The 22,925-nt window shown below is 46.9% G+C and overlaps 1 protein-coding gene across 2 annotated transcripts in view; it reads left to right on the top strand.

Moving 5' to 3' along the window:
- The window catches only part of Tenm4 (teneurin transmembrane protein 4), a 712,052-nt gene that overhangs the window by 255,617 nt on the left and 433,510 nt on the right, over window positions 1-22,925 (top strand). The window lies entirely within an intron of this gene.

Below are 22,925 nucleotides of genomic sequence, written 5' to 3'. Positions count from 1 at the left end.
CCGGGTTCCCTTTGGGAAGTATCTAAGGCCAGCAGCACTTGTGAACGCTGTGAAGCAGTTGGCAAAGAGGAAGAGTAAGGGATGGGTACCACAGCCACCTCCAACACATACAAAGTGCACGCCACCAAAATCATCACTGACATCATTCATATCAAAACACGTCCCCATACATAGGTGAGCTACGGCCTAGACTTCTTGTGCCAGCCTGACTTTGCAGGAATGATAAGGAATATTTTATGAGCAAGGGCACCCCTCTCTGACCCTGTGGAAGCAAGATTCACTCTTTCATTTAATTTCCTCTTCTGTCTTCTTCTAACCCCTTGACCTCATCCAGATATACACATTAAAAGACTGGGTCTCTTCTGTGAAATTGTGGGGACCCATGAACAGGGAAATAGAAAAGACTGGTGACCTTGCGGAGAGAGGGCTCATGTGCCCACAGGTCTTTCTTACTGCCTGTTGTGTGCCAGACACAGTGCGGCTGGACATTAAGAGCGGGCATCAGGGGTGCAGCTGTGAATGAGAGGCCCTTGAAGAACTTCAGCCAGACTTTCTCCCCTAACACCCTACCAACGTCATCCTTGCATTCCACAGGGACCTACATGTTCCTTAAATCCAGTTGCTGCTCATTCCTCACACATCAAGCTCTGGCAGCTTTTTACATGTCTGATTTCACCTTCTTTCTTGAGCACTTCCTGTTGGCTCAGGGACTCCAGCTCCTCCTGGCTTGGCCTTACGTCACTACTCACCTCTTCTTCTGCCTCTTGTAAGGGGTCTCCCTCATCCCCAAACTGCAAGCACGGGGGCATCCCAGGGCTCAGCGCTTGGTCCTCCTCTCTTTCAGCCCCACACATCCTGGGAGGTCCCTGCAGTGTCCTGGTTCAGATCCACCCATATGTAAATGACCGCCGGTTTCATACCTCCAGGCTTGACCTCCGCGCTGAACTCAAATTCACACATCCACATAAACTGGCCATGGCTCTTCTTAAACCTAGCGCAGGCAGAACCCTTCCTGATTCTCTCCCTCCCCTTTGCCAACGCTCACCTCTGTGGCAGCGCCGCTCTTTACCTCGCTCAGGCTGAACACCTCAGCACTGTCTCCTCCTTTCTCTCACAACCCACAGTCCATCTACCACCAGATATTGTCATCTCTGCGTTCAAAGGTGAACGAAGGGTCGGAACACATCCCAACACCTTCACACCTACCTCCCCCGGCCATTTCTCACCTTGACTGTTCCAGCAGCTCTGGGCCGGCGCTTCCTGCTTCTTCCTTGCCCACGCCCCGCCCCCCAGTCTGTTTATATCACTCCTCTGCCTGAAACCTTTCAAAGGTTCCCACCTCAGAGGAAAAGCCCAAATCTATACAACATCCCAACTGACTCTACACAGTTGTCACAGAGTGTCCCACCCTGATGCTGGAGGCTTGTCTCCTTCCTGTCTTTGGCCCACTGCAGCGGAGCTGCACCAGCCACCTTGCTGTCCCCACAACATGCCACAGGCCCCACATACCTCTGGAACAGGGGAATCCAGGGATTCCCCTGGGTACCTAAGGCTCTGCCCATATTGCCTCATCAGAGATCGTCTCTGATTAAACTATGGAGCAAAACATTCTCATTCCTCTTTCCTCCTTACTCTGCTGCTTTTCCCCATTGACATTTATCGTCACCTAACGGGTTATGTATTTCTCTGATTTCCACCTTACACTGAGCACTCTGAATAGGGGCTTGTTAAATGCTTGAGCCCCTGAGCTAGACCAGTACCTAAAGATGCTCCATGAAACTTTGAAGAGGGAGGGAGAGAAAGAAGGAAAGGGAGATAAACAGCCTGCTGGAGGAGCTCAGCACTGCAGTGCAGAGAGAAGGGTATGCTGGGACGGAACGCAGAGGAAGCCCGAGGGATCTGCAGCCTTCAGCACTGCTTTTATCTGGGTATATGCTGAGCACCAAAATAAATTGTTTTGGAGGAAAAGTCCTACGGCTTTTTACAAAAGTGTTTTAACAGTTCATTCTAAACAATGATTCTAAACTGTCCATGGTGGCCCACGTCTGTAATCCCAGTTATTTGGGAGGTCAAGGCAGGAGGGTGGCAAGATTGAAGCCAACCTGGAAAAGTTAGGTAGTCCCTGTCTCAAATAAAATAAAAAGGGATGGGGAAAAGTGGGGAGTGCTGGGGATGTAGCTCCATGGTAGAGCACTTGCCTAGCATGTGCCAGGCCCTGGGTTCAATTCCTAGCACCATAAAACAAAGCTCATCTGAGTCCTGGGCAGCCACTGGAGGGCTGGGAGGAGGTGAGTGGCATGGTGGTCTGCATATTATGAAGATGAGGCTGCCAAGGGCCTGGCAGGTGGAAGGGTTGAAGCCAGAGCACAGAATCCAGTGGGGGGACTATAAAGGGTCAAGGTGAGACGTGATGACAGTGTGAACCTTTAAGTCAAGACACCAAAGGAAGCTCAGCACCTCCTGATCAGAGCTGGCAGCTGGATGCAGGCAGCATACTTTGGACCATGCCTTCCCTTCCTAGGCGAATAAAATGAACGTGATTGAATTGTACCAAATACGATACTATTACTACCAAGTGTATATCATATAGAATGTGTTACTCTTCCTAAACACTATGACCGCATGCATGTATAGGAACTTGTCTTCACATATACATGACTATGCAGGCAGATTTATGTTGGTTAATTAGCTTCAGTGAGTCCTTTGGAAACAGAAGCAGAGTAAAAATGAAGGAGTAAATAATTAGGTGTCAAAAAATTAAAAGTACTGTTGAGAAAGAATGGCTTTTACATGTTTTTTTTTAAATTGGGTTTTTAATATGACTGACTTGGAAGGTTTCTCGCAGAAGGTGGTGTTGATTGACAGCCTATATAGTTATTAATAACATGGAGACAATCTGCAAGGAATACATTAAGTGTTCAGAAGAGAGCACATCTGAAAGGGACTGCCAAGGAGTCAGGCAATAGATCGGCCACATCTTTGTCTAGGTGGGAAGTCAGTGACCACTACATGGGATTGGATTGGTGGTATGTAGAAGTGGATAGCCAGAGGATCCTAATCAGTTTGTATCGTTCTGTTTTGAAATGGCAGCCTCCTCCAGTGACACCAGAAGACATCAGTTAAATGACTGGCCTTATAGGCAGAACATTCAGCAAACAATTTATAATCAGAGACAATTAAACAAAACTTCATCTCTTGAATATTAACATCTCTTAAACTGCGTTTGGTGGTTTTTGAAGATAAATTCTATTGTGATATTTTCTTACTAGTAAAATTATACTTGTTTAGTCTTAAAAATTTAGAAACTATAGGTAAGCAAATGGAACAACAAAAAGGATTTTTTACCCTACCACTTTAAAATACGCACCGTGAACCTTTTGAATCTGTGGACACACGCACACGGTTAAAAGAAAAACTTTAGACAAATTAAATTAAGCAGAGATTATTCAAGCAAAGAACAATTCACAATTCAGTCAGCATTCTGAATCAGAAAGGGTTCGGAAAGCTCCTGCCAGCAGTATGAAGAGCAAGATTTTAGAGATCAGAAACAGAAGCAAAGTAGAGAAATTACCTGATTGGCTACAGCCTGGCATCTGCCTTATATGGGTACCATGCAGTAGTAAACTGACTATTATTGACTGAAATGCAACTGCTTGGAATTTAGCTGCAACTTAGTTGTTTGTTGTACTCCTTAGTTAGGTTTTGGTTTGTTTAAATGGTAATAACATTTAGTCAATGTTAGGGTGCAAGTTAGATTGTAATTTGTTAGGTAGAAACTCAAATTGCCAAAGCACCCTCCTCCTGCTTATTTAATTTAATATGTTCACCTTTTCCTTTAATTTCTAAAAAAACACTATACTGAAATTGAATTTCATGATCTTTTCATTTAATGATATGTACATCCTTACAAGTCAAATATTCACATACAGAATCAGTTTGTAAGGCTGCATAGTATTCCACAGTATGGAAAGCCAGAATTAAATTTCCATTTCTCCCACTATGAAATAATTAGGTTGTTTCCTACTTCTTTCTCCATTCTTGTACTCAATACCACAATGAGTACCCAGCTCTGATGTTCAATCAGGTGGCATTGAAACAGTAACACAGCCTGTCCTATTTCAACTAGTCATCAAATATTTTAATATTCCTAGAATGTCTTTATCTAAATCCAATGATTCCTTGGGATACTTAATTAGAATTATTAGACTATCTAGGTTTAGGAATTTAATATATTTAGTTTTTTTGGCATATTTTAACAAATTGACCTCCAGAAAATATGTACTAGTTAATACCAGGTTGGACAGTCCAGTAAAACATTCTGAGTTCAAAGGGACTGGGACATTTGTTCAAGAAGTTTGAAGAGGAAAAAAAAGAAAGAAATAGAAGTTTATCTGAAGTCAAATGAAGATAGGCATAGAAATAGATATTGACATAGAGATATAGTATATTAATCAAGGGTCCTGGCAAGAAATGATGGCTTTGTCATATGAAGCCATTGATGATAGTGTAGTGAAGAGACAGTACACTGATTGAGGACAGCCACTGAGTTGGAGAAGCTCCCTGGGACTAGTGGCAGCTTGGAGCTGTTGCTCTTAGGGCTGGTGAGTAAGGGGATGGAGCAGCTCCTGGGCTGGAGAGAGGGTAGCTGTAGAGTAGCTGAAGCAAAGAGCAGAGGAGAGGAATTGTACCCTCCCACTAGAAACCCAGCACTGCCTACCCACAGCCCAGCAGGAAGTTCATCCACGAAATAAATCCCCCAAGCTCGCTTTCCTCCCAAGGGCCTTAGGCCTCCTCTCAGGACCTCCTGTTATCTGCACCAGCTGGAAGCCAGAGGGGAGCCAGTTGACCCAGCGGTTTCTGATTGGCCTCCCAGGGCACAGACAGGCTGGATGGGGGCAGGTGAGGGGTTGGACATGCCAAAGAAAGGAATGCAGCAGGCACAGCCCTAGACGCAGACGGAGGCGGCAATTTGTATGTTTTAAACCTGAGTCTGAAGACCAAGGGAAGAGGGGATGGAAGAAAAAGAAATAAAGGATAGTGAGGCAATTAAATCACAATTCCAGCGCAGTCTTTGCTTGCTTAGGGGTGTACAAGACACGGAGAGGTATGAGTCAGTACACCCCTCCCCTGAGGGCTTCATGAACTAGGGTTCACCTTTGCCCCCTCTTGCAAGACACTCCCAGCAGTCAGAGGCTTTCAGCGGCACCTGGGTGAAGAACAGACAAAGGGAAGATAAATTGATGGGGGGAGAGGGGAAGCCAAGTTCATCTTATGTAACTTACATCCTTATGAAAACTCCTTTTGCTTTTATTTTAAGAAGTGCTATTTACGAATTCTCCAGGGGGTTAAAAAGCGGAAGAGATGGGTTTTTGATGCAATGTCAATAGAAAAACTCTCTTAGCTCCTGAAATAAATGATGCTTTTGTTTTGGCTTTCTGTTTTTCAAAAAGGCCATCTGTTTTCATAACCATAAATGAGAATCTCTAGCCACCTTTTCCCTTATAACCCTTTGTCTCTTTGCACAAATGACAATATTCCCTTCGTGATTCATTCCTGAAGACATTCTTCTGGGCTAAATGCGGCTGCTAAATTTGTACTTGAGTTTTCACTGGGTCCCACATGATCCTTGCTCAGGCGGCAACGGCACTATTACAGCTTGCATTTCTCGAGCCCCAGATTGTGACACCCTTGGGTTGCCAGTGGCTCTGCACCAGGCTTTGCACAGCTGATGTCTCCTGTTTCTCAGGGGGTGTTTGCAGTCTTTAAGGAAGCCCCAGAAATAACACCCCTCCCATTACCTAAGTTCTGGACACCCTGAGAAATAAAAAAAAGAGTAACAGATGGGGGCCAAAATATCATGTTAATTGTTGATAATGAAGAACTTTTTTTGGCGTGAGAGCCAGATAAGCAATGCTGGATGGGGCAGAGGAATAGCCAGGCCTCCTGAGCAGCAAAACATGTTGCCAATTGCCAAGAAGATGAGGGTGACGCTCAGCTGAGCATGCCCCATTTATTCTTCCTCAGTTTACTACCCATGTAGTTCATTCGACTAAAGGGACGGAGAGAAGATAAGAGAGACACCAATGAGACTCCCTTGATATGGAAATTAGTGTTAGAAATTAGGATGAAGTTTTCTTCCCGGTGGTGACATGGGTCACACAGAAGCTAGAGGGTAACCCTTGTGTACGCCGAGTCCCTAAGATATACTGAGAACTTACTGATGTTGTATGCTCATTTATTTAATGAATATTTATTGAGCAGAGAGGAGCCAGCCATGATAAGTATTTTAGCTCTTGATTCTCTAAATCATAAAGAGCTGCTAGAAGAGTCTGAGCAAGTGAAAAACATGATCAGATTTATACTTTTTCAAAAATTACTCTGTTTGCCTTTTGGATAATGGATTATAAGAAGGACAAGTTTAAAAGTGAGGAAATAGATTAAAGGCTCTTGCTGCTCTCCAGATGAGAAGCAATGATGTTGAAGACAAGGGTAAAAATCAGAAGAGAAAGACACGGATGAACACGTGGGGCCATACCTTGCAGGTAGAGTTGGCAGGGTATGCTGATGGATTGGAGTTGGGGGATAAGCGTTAGTAGGGAAAAGAAAAGACTTGAGAGTGACTTGTATTTTTGTTTGAGAAAATTAATGGATAGAGATAAAGACAGGGAGGGACAGGTTGAGGAATTAGTTGAATAAATGGGCGAGTGAATGAAAGATGGAGTCTCTGTTAGCCGGTCTCCTCTGGAGGCTATGGTGGATCACAATTCATCCCTGTTTGCCTAAGACAATCCTGGTTGACACCTGCTGACCCCACATAATTATTAAGAATGCTTCCTCTCACCCTGCTTTGGATGATAAAGTACTTGGTCGTTCTAGCTTAGAGAGAATTTTGAGTATGTACAGAATTGTTGGGAAAGTACTTTGAAATGTGGAAAACACTGGGTAAATGGAAAGCATCCATCAGTATTAACTACATTAATGAAGATTTGTCCAAAGGCTGCATCTTCTTTGCTCATTAACTTACACGATCATTTTAGGTTACATTCCTCTGCTGTCTGATTCATCTTCTCTGCCATGTGGCTCCCACTCTAGAATGGAACCTGGGCTCCCATGCCTTCCTCCTCCTTCTCTCTCCAGCACCCCCAACCAATTAATTTTTTCTAAAACACCATATTAATTGACCTGTGGGGTCAATTAGTTAACAGAATCTAATGGTTAATACTTTTTGCAGATCAAAGGCTTTGTATAGGTACTAACCATTTACTTCCTGCTTGACAGCTTTTCCCTGACCAGGTTTTCCCTCAGTCTGGGAAGAAAATCCTCGCTCATCCTGGCTCTCAAAATAATTTGTGAAAATGGAAAGATCCACTTTCCTGCCGCCTTCCCTTCTCGAGAATGTCTAAATATACAGTTGTGCCCACCGAGGCTTTAGCATTTCACACAAATGCCACAGCTCTGAGTGCTTGCTGGGTAAGGCATGTTGATATTTGGAGAAAGACATTTGTAGATACCTGAGTTCCAGCCCCAGCTCTATCTACCCTGCCCCTCTGCACCTTCACCTCTTCACCTTCAAAGTAGGGGAAAGGGACTCACTTCTCTGATTGCTACCTCCTTGACCCTTATATCCATTAGGTAAAAGGAAAAAGTGTCTCAAGGTCCTGATTTGGGAATTTGTGTCACAGTCCTTTACTTCACAGGTCAAATTTAAAGTGACTTGAGCCTCCACCCAGAGACTGACGTGAGTCCCTTTGGTTTTCCTGTGGTCCTCTTTTCTGCTTCCCTTCCCCACAACTCATTCTAGAACTGAAGATATTTACATAGCCCCCGACACACACCATAAAAATAGTTTCTCAGACATGCCCCACACCCTGCATTAGTTTGCTGAGGTTGCCACAACAGAGTACCACAAACTGAGAGGTACTTTTGAAGAAAGTCATTGTCCTAAGGCTAGAAGTCCCAGAGCCAGGGGTCAGTAGGTCAGGGGTCAGCTGTGAGGGAGAAGCTGCTCCAGGTTTTCCTTAGCTTCTGGTGGTGACCCTATTGCCAGATAAGATCACATTCTGAGGGGTTAGGACTTCAGCACATGCATTTGGGGTAGATGCCACTCAACCCACAACACCTCCCAGACTTGGGAAAACTGGCACTATTCGAGCTGCTACTGCCTCTCTGCCATTTTGCTTCACAGCCGGTCACCGACCCATCATGGTTTGTTCAGTGCTGGAATCCTGACGTAGCAAAGTCTTGCCTGCCCAGCTTCCAATCCAAGCCTGAACGACCCCTGCAAGGAGAGGTGTCTTCTTGCCCCAGGTGTTCCCTACTAGATTCTCGAGACCACTGGGCCCCTTGAGCAACATTCTTCTATAAAAACACCAAAGTCCCACTGTCTCAAGTGCGTGCAGAACAGCTAGACTTGGGAACACAATAAAACCACCAGACCCCTTTAGGGGCAAAGATGCCTAGATACCAGAAACAGAAAGTCCAGCCCATCCTTCCTTGGAATAGGAGAAAACTTACATTTCTTTCAAATTAATCTTGCCCTACCCAAGATGGCTAGAGAGACTTCTTGCTTTACCAGCCAAAAGAACCCATGATAAGTTCTGGGATATTCTGCTATAATGTTGTCAGTCGATGTTTACTGAGCGGGTACAATGCTCTGTATTGGGTACTGGATACAAAGTTGAAGAAGCCCTCAAAGTCCTTGCCCTCAAAGAAATCATAGTGAATGGTCAAGGTTCGAAATAATCAATTAACACCCAATCTGCCTGAGAAGGGCAGTGATTTTCCTAAGGTCATGCAGCTGGTACATGTCTGAATTGGAACCAGGATCCCTGTCTGCCAGCTCCTTGTTTTCATGCTCACCATCTGTGTGGCTTTCAGCCTGTGGTGTCAGGAGTAGGTTGCACCATGAGCTCTGAACACGCTTCTTTTGCTGACTGACAAACATCTGCCTTTGCACTGGTCTGTGACCACAGGAATTGGTGGTGGCTTGTGGTTAAGCACTAGTCTCATCATTCTTTGGGGGAGGGGGTCCTAGCCTACAGCCTGACATTGGATCTTGTAAAGAAAACCATCTCCGAAAGCCTAAGCATGACCAGAGATTTGTTAAATTAACAGTCTCTGGGGGAGCTTGAGTTACTGCAGCACAAGCGTGCTGATTAAAGAGGCAACTTGCTGGAGGGGAGGGATCGAGCCCTGGATCTGCAGTCCAGATCCAACACTGACTTTGAGATGCTGGGTGGGTTACTTAACCCCCTTGAGCCCCCGTTCCTTCGCTCTCATAATCCTCTCAATGCTATGTCCTACTTCCTAGTCTGCGGGGCAGTCAGGCAGCTCTGCTGATTGAATGGAGCCTAACTGAGCTCATTCATGCCCTGAAGTTAACCTGGGTGTCTCCATTTGCCTGGGACTGAAATGGTTCCTGGGATGCTGGACTTTTGGTTCCAAGTTTAGGAAAATCCCAGGCAAAAAGGAGATGGTTTGGTCATCCTAGGTCAGCTGATAGATCAGATGAGGGCTGATTGTCCTATGGGGCAAAGGGGGAGAGGAGAAGGGACTGGGCCATGTGCCTCTTGTCACCCAGTAGACAGCCTGGGCTTGTTCTGGGGCTGTGCAGAGTTGCAAGAGGACAGGCAGATGTGAGCAAGATCTCTTAAGGCCTAAGCTCAGAACCCGCACATCACCAGGGTGGAAACAAGTCATGAGGTTGGCTAAGATTTAACAGGTGGGAAAATAGATTCCACCTCGTATAGGAGGAGCTACAGAGTCATATTGCAAAAAATGGAGAGGAAGAGTAGGGTCAACTTTATAATCAATCTGCTGCAAGCACTAACAGCTTTGTCTTCTGCCACAGTCAGATGCCACATCTATCAGTCACCAACATACCAGGTACCCAAATGTGACCATGAACAGACCTTGGTTTTCCCAGACTCTCTTCATGTGTCTTGCTGGGTCTCCCTTCTTCTTAGTCCATGTGATTCCACTAAATGGAGTCCCACTCTTCGCCTGACCGGCTCTTGTCCTTGAGAAGGCAGTTTTCAGTTCCTTCCTCCAACAACCTGCCCAGATCTCCGCGCTGGTTTATTGTACTCCCTACCATGGCCCAAGCCACTTAAGAAGGCTCTGTGCTGCCCTCATCGCAGCCCTGACCACCAGGTGCTGATGCTGGAGATGAGAGCTCTTGACTTCAGAGACAGTCAGATTTGTTTCTGAGGGCATGGGGAGGAGCAGGTGCTCAGGAGATGGCCAAAGAATGGTGTGAGGTCCCTCTGGAAAGGAAGCCTCAGAGTCTGTTGTCCCCACTCCACCCAGGCCCAGACCTGTATCCATCAGTATTACCCTGACCCTGCCTGCAAGGCACAAGACAGTGGTCTAACCCTGGCCTCAGCTCTGCAAACCTGAGGAAGCTTTTTTTGGTCTTGACGTTGTCTAGGGTGAGAGTCTGCATGCTGAATGACAGTAATGATGTCAGGCTCTGCTTCCATGGTGGTGTGACTCATTTTTTCCAGCATCTCTGCATGTGCTCAGCATTGGCTCTTAAGCCACAGTGCTACTGGCCCTCTGGACATAGAAGGAGCCTTGTTCAGAGAGTGAACAGACAGACCTGGAGTCCACACATCCCCCACCCTCAACCCTACATCAAGTCTCTGCCTAAACCCTTTCCTCTTCTCCCCCTGTGGCCACTACCCTTGCTCAGACTCCATCCCCTTCACCTGGAGTCTTCCTGCGGTCTGACTGCACTTTCTAAAATGCACATGAATGTGCAGACTCGGTAGCCAGACCACCCAGTGTCTGCCACTCCAGGCTGGGCAGCCTTGGTAATTTTCTTACTCTTTCTGTTTACTCGTTATCATCATTTATAACTTAGCATAATGATCGTACCTGCATCTCAAGCATGCTTTGAGGGTTAGTTGAGATGATACGTATAGAGCGACTATGCAGAAAATCCCTGACGCAGTTAGTGTTTAATATACGTTAGCAATGACATCGCATCCCTGCCTCAGGCCTTTCAAAAGGTCCCCATCAGCCACAAGATAACATTTAAGCTCCTTTCACAAAGAGCAGATCTTAGACCTTCTTCCTGCCTTATTTCTGTGAACTCAGAATGCTTGGGAATATGACAGCCATCTTACACCCTGAGAAAATGTTAAGGAATGGCAGAGCTGGAATGTGAAAGTCCAAGTCTGGAGTCTTGAGGACCCTGTTGAACTAGCCAGAACTACTTTCTCCCTGACTGCTTACTGCATGAAACGAATAAACAAAATGAGTAAGAAGTCTTGGCGTCTATGCCTGCTTGGCATTCAAACATCACCAATGGCTGGTCCCTGTTTCTCTGCAGCCTCATTTCTGAAATCATACCCCAACCTCCTGCTCCCTGACTTCATATTCCAGCCCCACTGAGCCACCTGGAATTCCTTCTGCATACAGCAGTTTTTGGCTCTCAACCACTGATCATGCTTTTACTCATTTTCCTTCTATTTGAAACTTCCACCCACTCCCACCTGTTTTCCCACCTGGAAAACTCCTCTTCATTCTTCAAAACCCTGCTCTGATATTCACTCCTCTACAAAGATATAACTGACTCTCCAACTATTCCAGGCAAATTAATCACTACCTGCCTGCAAAAATGAGCTAGACCAACTGCATGCGATTCCCATTTCTTCCACTTACAGAACTCCAATCACTCCGTGCCTCAGTTCCCTCATGAATTAAGTAAAGCAAATGAAAGGGTTTTATAGAAATATGATAGTGTCAAATGACTACAAACAGTCAAAAGGAAGCACTTGATTAGCATTATCTATAATCATCAGGTCTATAATTTTCACTTACTTACAATGTTCCCAAGGGCAGGAACTGTTCAGTTCATCCCTGAAGCCCTGCCCCTAGCACAGACCTGGATGCCTATGATGTTTCCTTGCTAATGTGGCCTGAACAAGTGATTTCTGCTCTTTGGGCCTCTGTTTTGGCATCTGTTAAAATGGCTTCATAGCATAGGATTATTGTGAGAATGAAGTGCAAGAGCTAACAAAAGCATCTGGCCAACCTCTGGCATGCAGTAGATGCTCCATAAATGTCCTTTCCCCTTAGCCTCCCTGCTGCCCCCCACATCTGTGCAGCTGGGCCAAGGGGAATTCTGTCCTCCCAGTGAGGGTGTGGGGAGCAGGCTGCTTCTTCCAATGAACCATGCTGCTTTCACCCCTGGAAGGCCCAGGAGCCCTGCATGCAGAGCCCATATGTGTGCACGCATGTGCAACCACTTTCCCGGAAGTACGACTCTGGCCATCAGAGCTGAGGAGTCAGCGGCCTTGTTTGAGCTCAGGTTGCAGATCTCAAGTGGGTCTGTGCCAACCTGACAGGGCTGCACGGCTCAGCATACCGCATGGCAGACGGAGCTGCTGGTGCATGGAGCTCCTACTGGGCTCCAGCCGCTGCCTGGGAGCCAGGAGGGAAACCCTCCAGGGTCCACCAGCCAGGGCCAGTGAAAAGAAGGCCTGGAAGCCCAACACCCAAACTGGACATGTGACCAAGCAGCTGGGTGCATGAAGGAGGACGCAGTGTGGCCTTGGGCTTGCCACTCATCTTTGAAACTTAGTTTCCCTCACTTCAACATGAGGCAAAGGAAGATCAAGTGAAATAAGTGCTGGGGTTGCAGAGGAGCCAGAAACATGATGTAGGCAAAGGAGTGTCCACCTCCATTAGCAGATGGTGGCTGCTTCAATGATGGTCAAAACCACCATGGCCATACATGACACAGAAAATCCCAGCTGGGGGACTGAGACTCTTCAGGGACCAGGGCTGCTTCTGTCTTATTCTACCATGTCCTAGAATATGCCAAGGCAAAGGTGGGTGGCTAAAGAAGGCCATGCTAACTAGCCAGTGGGATAAAAGGAAGTGCAGGGCATCCAGCCACCACCTCCGCTTGCACCCAGTGTCCAGATCTAGATGGACACCCCAGTGCAGAGAATCCCAGAAATCTGGACTTTGGCTGAGAGGTCATGTTACCAGCTAAAACCCTGAGGATTTCATTTCCCAAATGAAAGCCAAGGAGGCTTTCATTCTTGAGGGACAACTAGCATGAAGTATGAGAAACACTTGGCACATAAAAGACATCAGTAAATGATTATTTCAGACTTTTGCCATGACATTACTAACATCCTCACAAAACCCTACATTCTCCCCTGACTCTGTCACCTGCCACCATAGGCACCCAAGTTCAGACTGGGGATCCATGCCTCCACAATTCTGAGCCAAGCCACTCCTCATTAGCCCGCTTAACCTGGATTATACACAGGGTTGCTCCTCCCTGGGCTTCCCCCATCTGCAGCTTCACCCTGGACCCCAGGTCACCAAGCCATGGTGACAGGAGCCCTCCAAGTTACCTGAACTCTGCTGCTAGCAATACCCTATGTCTTGGGACCCCCAGGCACTGCACGCCTTCCCATGCTGCATGGTCGCCTTCCTATGCTAAAGGAGTGTGTGGAAAGAATGTTCTGGCATTAGGGGTGAAAGTCAAAACAGCAATTACAAAAACATCTGTTCCTGAGTGGAAAGCATATCCCCTGCACACCAGGAGACATGCCTGCACAATTCAGCAAGCTGGATGCTCAAATAGAAGAGAATGTTCTGGAAGCGAGGGCTAATGGAGCCAGCCATGAGGAGGGCTGTGCTTCCTGGTATGGTGCTGCACTGGGGAATAGGGAGGAAGGAGTGTAGATGGCAAAATGCGGGAGGAATGAGAGAGTGTATGGAGAACAGAAGGAAGGAAGGAAGGAAGGAAGGAAGGAAGGAAGGAAGGAAAGAGTGACTCGAAGCATGAATGAATGAGTAAATGAAGAAAGAAGTAAGCAAAACAAATGGACCACTAAGTAATGAGTGAGTAAGTGAAGAGGCTGGTGAGTGAATGAATGAAGAAGTGTGTGGCTTTGAGTAAATGAATGAAAGGGTAAGTGAATATGAATGAATGAGTGAATCATAAATGAATGAGTGCCTGATGGAGAGATGGAGAATAGAGTGAGTGTGTGCGTGTGTGCGTGAGTGAGCAAGCCAGCAGCAGAATTCCTCCTTTCTCATTTGGCAACTAAGCTGGAACAGTGGGGTAGGACTGGAGCAGGTTCAAGCTTGGGCTCACAGCAGGGTCCTCCATGTGCGAGGAGACCTGAGAACAAGCCAAGCTGGAAGAGCACAGCTACGGCTTTCCAGAGCTGGGAGAAGTGCTAGAAGCATCTGATCCAGCCCCACTCCCCCACTTCACAGATGGGGAAACCAGGGACAAAAGCAATGCTGAAAAGCGTGGAAATAAGACATTTGGAAACAGTTATCTTAGGCAAGTTGTTTACTCTTTAAATTTCAGTTTCCCTAACTTTAAATTATGGAAGTTCATACCTTAGTGCACAGGATAAGATGAAATAAGACACTGTATGTAAACTCCTAATCCCTGTGGTGTCTGGTGTTCTGTCAACAGTTTGAACCTAGGAACTGTGGTCAGGATAGACGAGAATAGGATATAGTCACAAGAGCCCCCATACTCAGTAGGGTTGACACAAAGACAGCAGCACTTCTACCTTGAAGCTCTACAGCCTTTAAACCACAGCTTCCAAAGTCACCACAGCAGAGGAGCTGTGGGGGGACACCCGGTTACCTAGGCCCAGAGACTACTCACATCTGTGCCCTCGCGCTTAATAAAGGAGGGCGGATATCTGCCGCCTAGAGCCGCAGCTGTGCGGCAGTGAGACTAACCATCTCTACCATACTGGAGTTATTTGGGAACCTATAGAGGTGAACATTAGAGAAGGAGCTCTTCTCCCTCAGTTTGGGACCCATGCAAGTGGCTTCCTTGGTAGCCTGGGATCATTGAAGACTCCAGATTTGGAGTCAGAGAGTTGGGGAGTTCAGCACAACCAGCTGTCTCCTGCCTATGTGATCTTGAGCAAATCATTCAACATCTCTGAGCCTTGATTACCTTCTCTTTAAGAAAAGGATAATAGCCAGGCATGGTGGCACACGCCTGTAATCCCAGAGGCTTGGGAGGCTAAGGCAGGAGGATCGCAAGTTCAAAGTCAGCCTCAGGAGCTTTGTGAGAACCTAGCTAACTTAGCAGGATGCTGTCTCAAAATTAAAAGGGCTGGGGATGTGACTTGGTACTTAAGTGCCCCTGGGTTCAATCTCTGCTACCACAAAAAAAAAAAAAAAAAAAAAAAAGAAAAGAAAAGGATAATAATATGCACATATCACAATTTGTTTGAGACCTGAGACAATATGTGTGAAATCAATTTCAGAAGTGCAAACTACAATGAGGAAATGATCTCATTCCAATCACCTTCCCAGTTCCTCCATGGAAGGATGGAGAGTTACAGCTTGCTGAGAGGACAGGGTCACAGTCAGTGTGTCAAGAGTCTCGGGTCCTTGGAATTTCATCTTCATTGCAACAACAGAAGGGTACTGTTATCAACCCCAGTTTACAAATGGAGACCTGGAGCTCCTCAGAGAGAATAAGTAAATTGCTGAGGCCGTGTAGCTGGAATGAGAAAGCCACGCTCAAACACTGGTGCTCTCACACAAGGCAGGGCAGGGCTTGACCTGGGTCTGCCAGCCTCCTGTGCTCCAGCTGGTGTGAGGACAACCTTGCAGGGGGAACCATTTTCTCTTCCTTAAAGAACCTTACCACAGTTGTCTACTACAGGCAGAAGGTTGTCTACTACAGTACAGTTCTAGAGATATACTTTATTTGTACAAATGTCACAGAGATAGATATTTCTTACTTTGAGCTGTGCTCATTCTCCAGCAAGACTCCAGAAAATTCTAAGCAGGGATTAGACAAAGATGCAGAGGCAAATAGCACAGGTTGCTCACACAGGGTCCCTGGGACCCATGTGAGTAAGGAACCAACTCTGACAGCAGAAGGAAGCTGCATAGCAGGATAGCGTAGGCTTTGCTGGTAGAACAAGAGCCGGGATGGGCACCGTGCCTTTCCCCTGAAACCTGAACTAGTTAGAGTGTGCAAGTCAGGAAGATTTGCTGGCAGTCTGATTCAGCCACGGTCTCCTAAGTACTTGCTGGGTCGCCCACTGGCTGCAATGAAGAAAATACTCTGCCCTGGACTTTCTGGAATTCACAGTAGGAGAGCCAAGAGACAAAATCCACCAAAATGACATAGTGGGATTGCAATAGGAAGCAGGGGATCATGGGGCCCCAGAGGGGGTCGGTCAGGGGAGAGTTTGCAGGGGAAAGTAGCTGTGGATTTGTGGGCAAGGTCTTGGGAAGGAACAGAAGTTTGGAAACAGTAGAGAGGATGTTCGGGCAGATTTAACATGAGCAGAATCATGGAGAGATGGACAAGGCACGCTGAAGACATGCTGAGTACCAGGAGGCAAACCCTGGGTCATCTTTACCACCATAGCTGCTGCACATGGAGTACTGAGCAGGTCCATCATAGGGACTCAGAAAGCATTTGTGGGATGAAGGTATAAAAGAAAGAAAGCAAGGGAGAAGGGAGTGACGGGTTGGAACTTTCTCCAAGTTGTGGGGCTGGTTGTTGGGGGCAGCCAGGGTAGCAGGTCAGGGAGAAGTTGGGTCTATGGGGACTGGTGGTGACCTCAGGCCTGGCCCAGGCTGCAGCACATGTGTGTTGAATCAGTGGATGAAGAGCTTCTGTCTGAGAGTAACCTCTTGAATTTGTATCAGAATAAGACAGACATGGCTTTATCACATGCATGCGATGTGATCACAGCCCTAGAATTTGGACTCCCTTTGCTGGGATAGCCCTCAGTGATGATCTACTTCAATCCTCTCCTTTTTTTTTTTTTTTTTTGGTAGTAGGGGATTGAACCCTGGAGTGCTTAACCCCTGTGCCACATCTCCAGCCCTTTATATTTTTATTTTGAGTCATGGTCTTAACAAGTTTCTTAGGGTCTCACCAAATTGCTGAGGCTGGCTTAGAACTCACTATCCTTACACCATAGCCTCCCAAGTCACTGAGATGAAAGGTATGCACCACTGCACCCAGCTCAACCCTCTCCTTGTACAGGTGAGGCAACTGAGGCCGAGAGAGGAGTGCAGCCTCCCTCCCCTGAATCAATGGAATGGATTTAGAAATCCCGGTCACGCTGTGAAGTTCTGGGTCCACTTCTCCACTGCCACCAGCTGGCAGCCTTCCCTATCCCCTCACTGCCTTCAGTGTCCCTCACTGAAATACATGCCCTGGACTGTCTGTTCAGGTCCTCCAACCCATCTCGTTCATTCAATAAACATCTGCTGAGCATCCCCACACGTCTTTCCTGGTCCTAGGGGAGACCAGAGAGAAGGTCTTCCCCTCCCACCCAAGCCCTCGAATCAGAGCACATTATCTCAGCCCTTATATACTTGAAAAAAAAAGTTTATGTGTCTGCCATGGCACCAGACTCAAAGCTCCTTGGGGGCATATTTGATCTTTGTGCTTCCTTAAATTCCTTCTGGAGCAAGGCAGAGAGTCGATGAGAGTGGATTAATTCTTGCATTGACTCTTTCCTCTCTGCGCCCCAGCACCCCTCTCAGGCAGGCACACCATGCACACGCTGCTCGCGTGGACTGTTGCACAAAGATGAGAGTGGAGCCAGAAGGGAAGCACAGGGCCTGTGGAAGCTCACAAGATGGGCCCTGAGCCAGTCAGAGGGTAAAAAGGCTTACAGGAGGAGGTGACCTTCTACTGAGTCTTCAAGGACAAGAAGGACTGCTCAGGGGGAGTCAAGGGCCTCAGAGGCAAAGAGCTGCAAGTCATTTCTAGTGATGCCAGGGTTTTCCCCTTCAGCTGTCCCCTCCCATGACTCCTCAGTTGGGCTTGCACTAGACACGATATAAACAGCAGCCAGAGGGGAGCCAAGTGCCAAATTGTCCCTGCTGACGAGCACCCAGTAAGTACCCCTCTAACACACAGGACTGCTCCGTGGATGCTGAGGAGAAGAACAGCCTCTAAAGTCACTTCCCTAGACTACCAGTTGGGTGGAGCCAGGTCCCAGGCCATTCCCTCTGGAGCCTGTGCAGGACAGTGACTGCAGTCGCCCTTGGCTTTGGCTGGGAAGGCTGGTCATAGCTGCTCACACTCCCCACCATGTGAATGAAGCTCATCTCATGCTCCACACAGTCACGCAGGGAAGAACTGAAGAACGAGGCTTAAAGTTTAAGCAAGTTTAAGTTTAATTAGTCCTGTGGTAGGTGACATGTAGGTTGGATGGGTGGGGAGGTAGTGAATGGAAAGGGGAAGGAGGTGGTCAGAGAACCCTGTCAGGAGGCAAGGACATGACCCTAGAGATGAACCAGATCCCCATCTGCCTGCATCTATCCCAGATTTCAGGGAGAAAAGGAAGACCAAGAAATTCTTGGAGTAGGAATGAGGAAGGAGAGGAGGGAGAAAGAGGAAGGAAAGAGGGAAGGAAGAGGGGAAGGGACAAGAGGAAGAAAGGGAAGCAGGAAGGAAGGAAGGGAAGGAGGAAGGAAGGAGGGAAGAGGCAGAAAAGGCAGACTCTCAGACTCTATTTGGAAACAAGCATCAAATATTATTTAAACATCAAGTATTATTAAAGGAGAAAAACGGCGGGTTTCCAGAGCACTCAGAGTCTATCTTGATAGGTTGCATTGCTCTGGGGTTAATATGAGGAAATGGCATTCTTAAGAACCCATATTAACCTGTCTGTTGTTCTATGGACTGTGACAGCTGCATTTTACATCTTAATGGCTAACCATTTGTTTCATGCCAAAAGAGAGAGAGGGAGAGAATGGCATTTTTTAGCCCAAGAAGCCAGGACTCAGGGCTAGAAGCTTTGCCCCCAGACAGAGGTTGTGAGGCAAAATCCCCAAGTGGGCCTCCAGCAGGCCCCATGAGAGGCCCTGTGTGTCCCCTCTCCCAGACTGAGGCTCTTTCCTTTCCTCTGCCGCTCTGGTTTCCTTTCAGCCTTCCTCTGGACTACTCTGGTCTCTCAGAGGAGACAAGCTACTCCCTTAGGTAATGGCCAAGCCACAGTAGCAAACAGCACAAGGAAGGACCCAGGAGCAGGGAAAGGACAGGGAGAGCTTGAGGAGGGCCACGCTGGACCCACCTCAGGAAGCAGGAGGGATATGGGCCGAACCAAAGTGTCCTTATTCAACAAGGATTGACTAAGCCCCTACTGTGTGCCATGCACTGTCTAGAACAGTGAACAAAACAAAAACTGATGAGTGTTCACTGTCCTTGGCTCCTGGAGGACAAGCGTGGGCCTGCCCCAGAGGGTTTACATTCAAGCCAGGGAGGGGGTCATTGAACATTTAATAAGGATGAAATCACAGGACTCTGCAGAATGCACAGGACAGTAGAGGAACTGGCCTGGTGTGGGGTGCCAAGAAAACCTTCCCAGGAAGTGACTCTAAGTCAAGAGCTGGAGCCGGAGGGGGTCCTCCCGAAAAGGGAACAACCTTTGCTCCCTGAGCAGAATGACATGAAAGAGGACTGGTGCAGATGGTGCTCAGGTTTGGGGGACAGACAGGGAGGTGAGGTTGGTGACGCTGGCAGGGAACAAAGTAGAAATTTAATGCTTATTTAAGATCAGTGGAAGGCTCTTGAGGGGCTTGGATAGCAGGGGACATAATCCTTCAGTATTTAGCACAGCATCCATTTTTTTGGTTGTAAAATCTACCTGGTGAGGCAGGCGAACCTGAGATCCTCATTCTGGCGTAAGAGACCCGAATACTGAAACTGCCAGAAATTGCTAGAATGAGTGACTTATCTAAGATCACTCAGACCTGGAAGAGTAAAGATGAGGACCTAGGTCTTTCTTCTGAGGGGCTGGTTAGAGACCCATGCGCAGTGTAAGCCATGGCACGATTTGACTGGGGTAACTTTGCATGGCATGGGGAAGGCCCAACACCGTGCCTGGCACAAAATGCCATGCCCTTTCTCCAGCTGGGAGAAGCATCACCTTGACCTCACACCCTTTCAGCCACCTTCATTCAAGCTCCGTGTCAGTGGGTGTTTGGTGGATGATTGACTTGTTTGGGGAGGGGAGGCAAGTTCTCACTCTTTACCAGAGTCTAAATCCCCTTTCTTAGCCCCAGATTGCTCTGCTGGGAAGTCTGCCTCTCCCAGCAGTGGCAGGGAAACTGGGACCACTTCCCAGGTTTTCTGCTGCTCTGCCTCTGGCCCCCACTGCAATATTCTATAGGTCAGATAAGTTCTCAACAGAAAGAGCTACTGTGGAAATGCAATCAGTCAGAGTCTCCCAAGCTCAACACCCTTTTCATGCATTATTCCCATTTAATCCTCATAACAAACTTGTAAAGTAGTTTCTCATCTGGACATGTTTTAAAAGGGGACTTAGAGGGGTTGTTACTCATGGCACACATAACAAGTCAAGACCCGAAGACAGGCCCTCTCTGACTCCTGTCTGGTCCCCTTTTAGTTGCATGGCTGTCTCTTTTGGCAGCATCCTTTGATGTTGCCGCTCAGAGACATCACAACAAACTTTTCCCTGTGATGAGTCAAGTGGTAGAAAATCATCCTAAGATGCATCCAGTATTCACAGGGAACAAACCCTTCCACAGAATTCATCTTTGGCATCTTTTGTCCTCCTTCTTATCAATTTAAGATGGGTGGCTCTATTTTTGCTGATGGTGAATACTTTTGGGTTTCCCTGAGCATCAATAGGGTGATTTTAGACATTGTCCTGGTCCCTGGAAGCCTGAACATGGACCCTGCTGGGGGCTATATCATATTTGCCAGGGATTCCAGAGCTCAGAGTTATTGTCCCTTCACTGTGGGCTGTCCACTGGACATCAGTAGATGGACACCAGCCAGCCTGAAAATTGGGGCCTTGGAAGAGGCAAGAGGAACGTGGCTGCCTCCCAGTCCCTTATTTTCCCATCCCACTGGAAGGTCGTGTTCATTTGAGCTTTTAAACCAAGAATAAATTATTGTAATCCATTTGCTAATTATACCATGTGAAGTTCTAGACGCTGTAAATTGCAGCCGTGATATATCTAGATGAAGTTCCTGGGAGTTTATTTTTAGTGATTCAGAAAGCACTTGATTTCCTAGAGGCTTCATCTGCAAGTGCTAGGAGGGGACAGGAACAAGCATCTGCAAAGCGCTTCTTGCCCTGGGACGGAGATGTGCACCTCTGGCCCTCCTCTAAGAAGGAGGCCGTTGAGGGCTGGTCTATCTTCAAAGCTCCGGCTCTCATGTCTGGACTGTGGAAACTAGAATGGGTCCAAACCCCTAGCTCATTCTGGAGAGTGTCACAGGCCACCACATCTTGTCTGCGAGCCATGGAACAGAGGACTTTAGAAACCGCAGGCTCGGGGAGACACATGGTTCCCTTTTTTGATCCTCATCTTTTTGGAAGATAGAGAGAAAATGGAAGGATTCTATATTTATTTATCGCCCTTTTAAAAATCTTTGCATAATACACTGCCTGGTGCTTTCATTTGAGTGACTTTTGGATGCCCCCTCCCCTTTCAAAGCCAATGTCATCTAGTTTCAACCAGCCATTCATTGACATCTGTATGTCTGGCACTGGACTTGCCTCTGAAGACATCTAAGATGAACTGGACACAACTTCTAGGCCCAAAGAGACTGGCAGGAGGTAAAGCCTGCAGTGAATGTATCGAAGTGCTTTTGGAACTGCAGTACTAGTCACAAATGATGAAATACTTCATGACAGCCAAGATAACAGATATTTTTGGGGTACAGTTCCAGGTTCAATTCTGCCTGATAGAGAATCAGAATATTTTTTAAGGATGCAGAAGCATTGAAACCAGGCTCGATGTGCAAATAGGATTTTCAGATGTGGAGATTAGGTAAGGGACCTAGGTTAGTAAATTTGGAGACACTCCTGGCCAGATCACATAGATGGCTGTCCTTGACCAATCAGACTTTCACAAATGCCAAGCACAGCACAGCCCGTTCCCAAGCACCATGACTTCTAACAAATTTTCTTCAAGTTTAACAGTAGTATGGTATACTTGTTTAAAGACTAAACATAAAGAAATTCTTTGGAACAATTCCTTTGCATAGATGCTTTTAGTATCTAGACTTCTGGATAAACAAACTTTTGTGGTATTTGCGTGATTCTTGGGTGGGTAGATGGGTGTGTGGTTGGAGGGATGAATGGGTGTTTTGTTATCTTAGAGAGTTTCCACAGCCAGGAAGCACTGACTGGGCTTGTGGAGAGATTTATGGGAAGAGGGACATCAGAACTGAGTCTTGAACAATGAGTAGAGTCTTCCCACACACAGCGTGGAAAGAGGCCACTCAGAGGAAAGCAAGATGGAAGCGGGAAGCAAGATGGAAGCGGGAAGCAAGATGGAAGCGGGAAGCGCATGGCACTGGGGGAGAATGGTGTGTCATAGAAGCCAGGATCTAGGAAGAAGCATGAGGAGCACAATGGCTGAGCGCCCATGCTCTGAATTAAATGCACTGTCGTTTGGACCCCAGCTCTGCCACACAGTAGCTGAGTGATCCTGGGCAAATTATATAACTCTTTTAAGCTTCTATTTTCTCATCTGTGAAACAGAAATATTAATAATGCCTACTGCAGGTAGTTATTGTGACGATGAAGGAAAATAAAATTATGTCTAACAGTAATTGGCATGCACTTAGTATGCACTTAATAAATGATAGTTTAGAGTTATTACTTTATTGATGTAATGCTAATTAAATTATGGAAATGTCCATTCAAACCACAGAATATAAAGATGAGGTAGAGAAAGTCCTTGAAGAAAAAGGACAAGCGTCAAGAGACTAGGGTATAGACGTTGAGGCAAGAGAGTTTCCAGAGGGGAGAGTGGTCCCTGCTGGCAAGTGACCCAGAGAGGTCACTGCAGGTTAAGAAGTGGTGTCTGGAATTTGCAGTGACAACATCATTATAATTCTGAAGAGAACATTCTGGGGGTGAAAGCCACACCACAGGGACTTGTGAAGAGCGTGG

The sequence above is a fragment of the Sciurus carolinensis genome, chromosome 11 (genome assembly GCF_902686445.1).
Source record: "Sciurus carolinensis chromosome 11, mSciCar1.2, whole genome shotgun sequence".
Lineage (NCBI taxonomy): Eukaryota > Metazoa > Chordata > Mammalia > Rodentia > Sciuridae > Sciurus > Sciurus carolinensis.
This window is presented reverse-complemented; position numbering and strand designations above follow the sequence as displayed.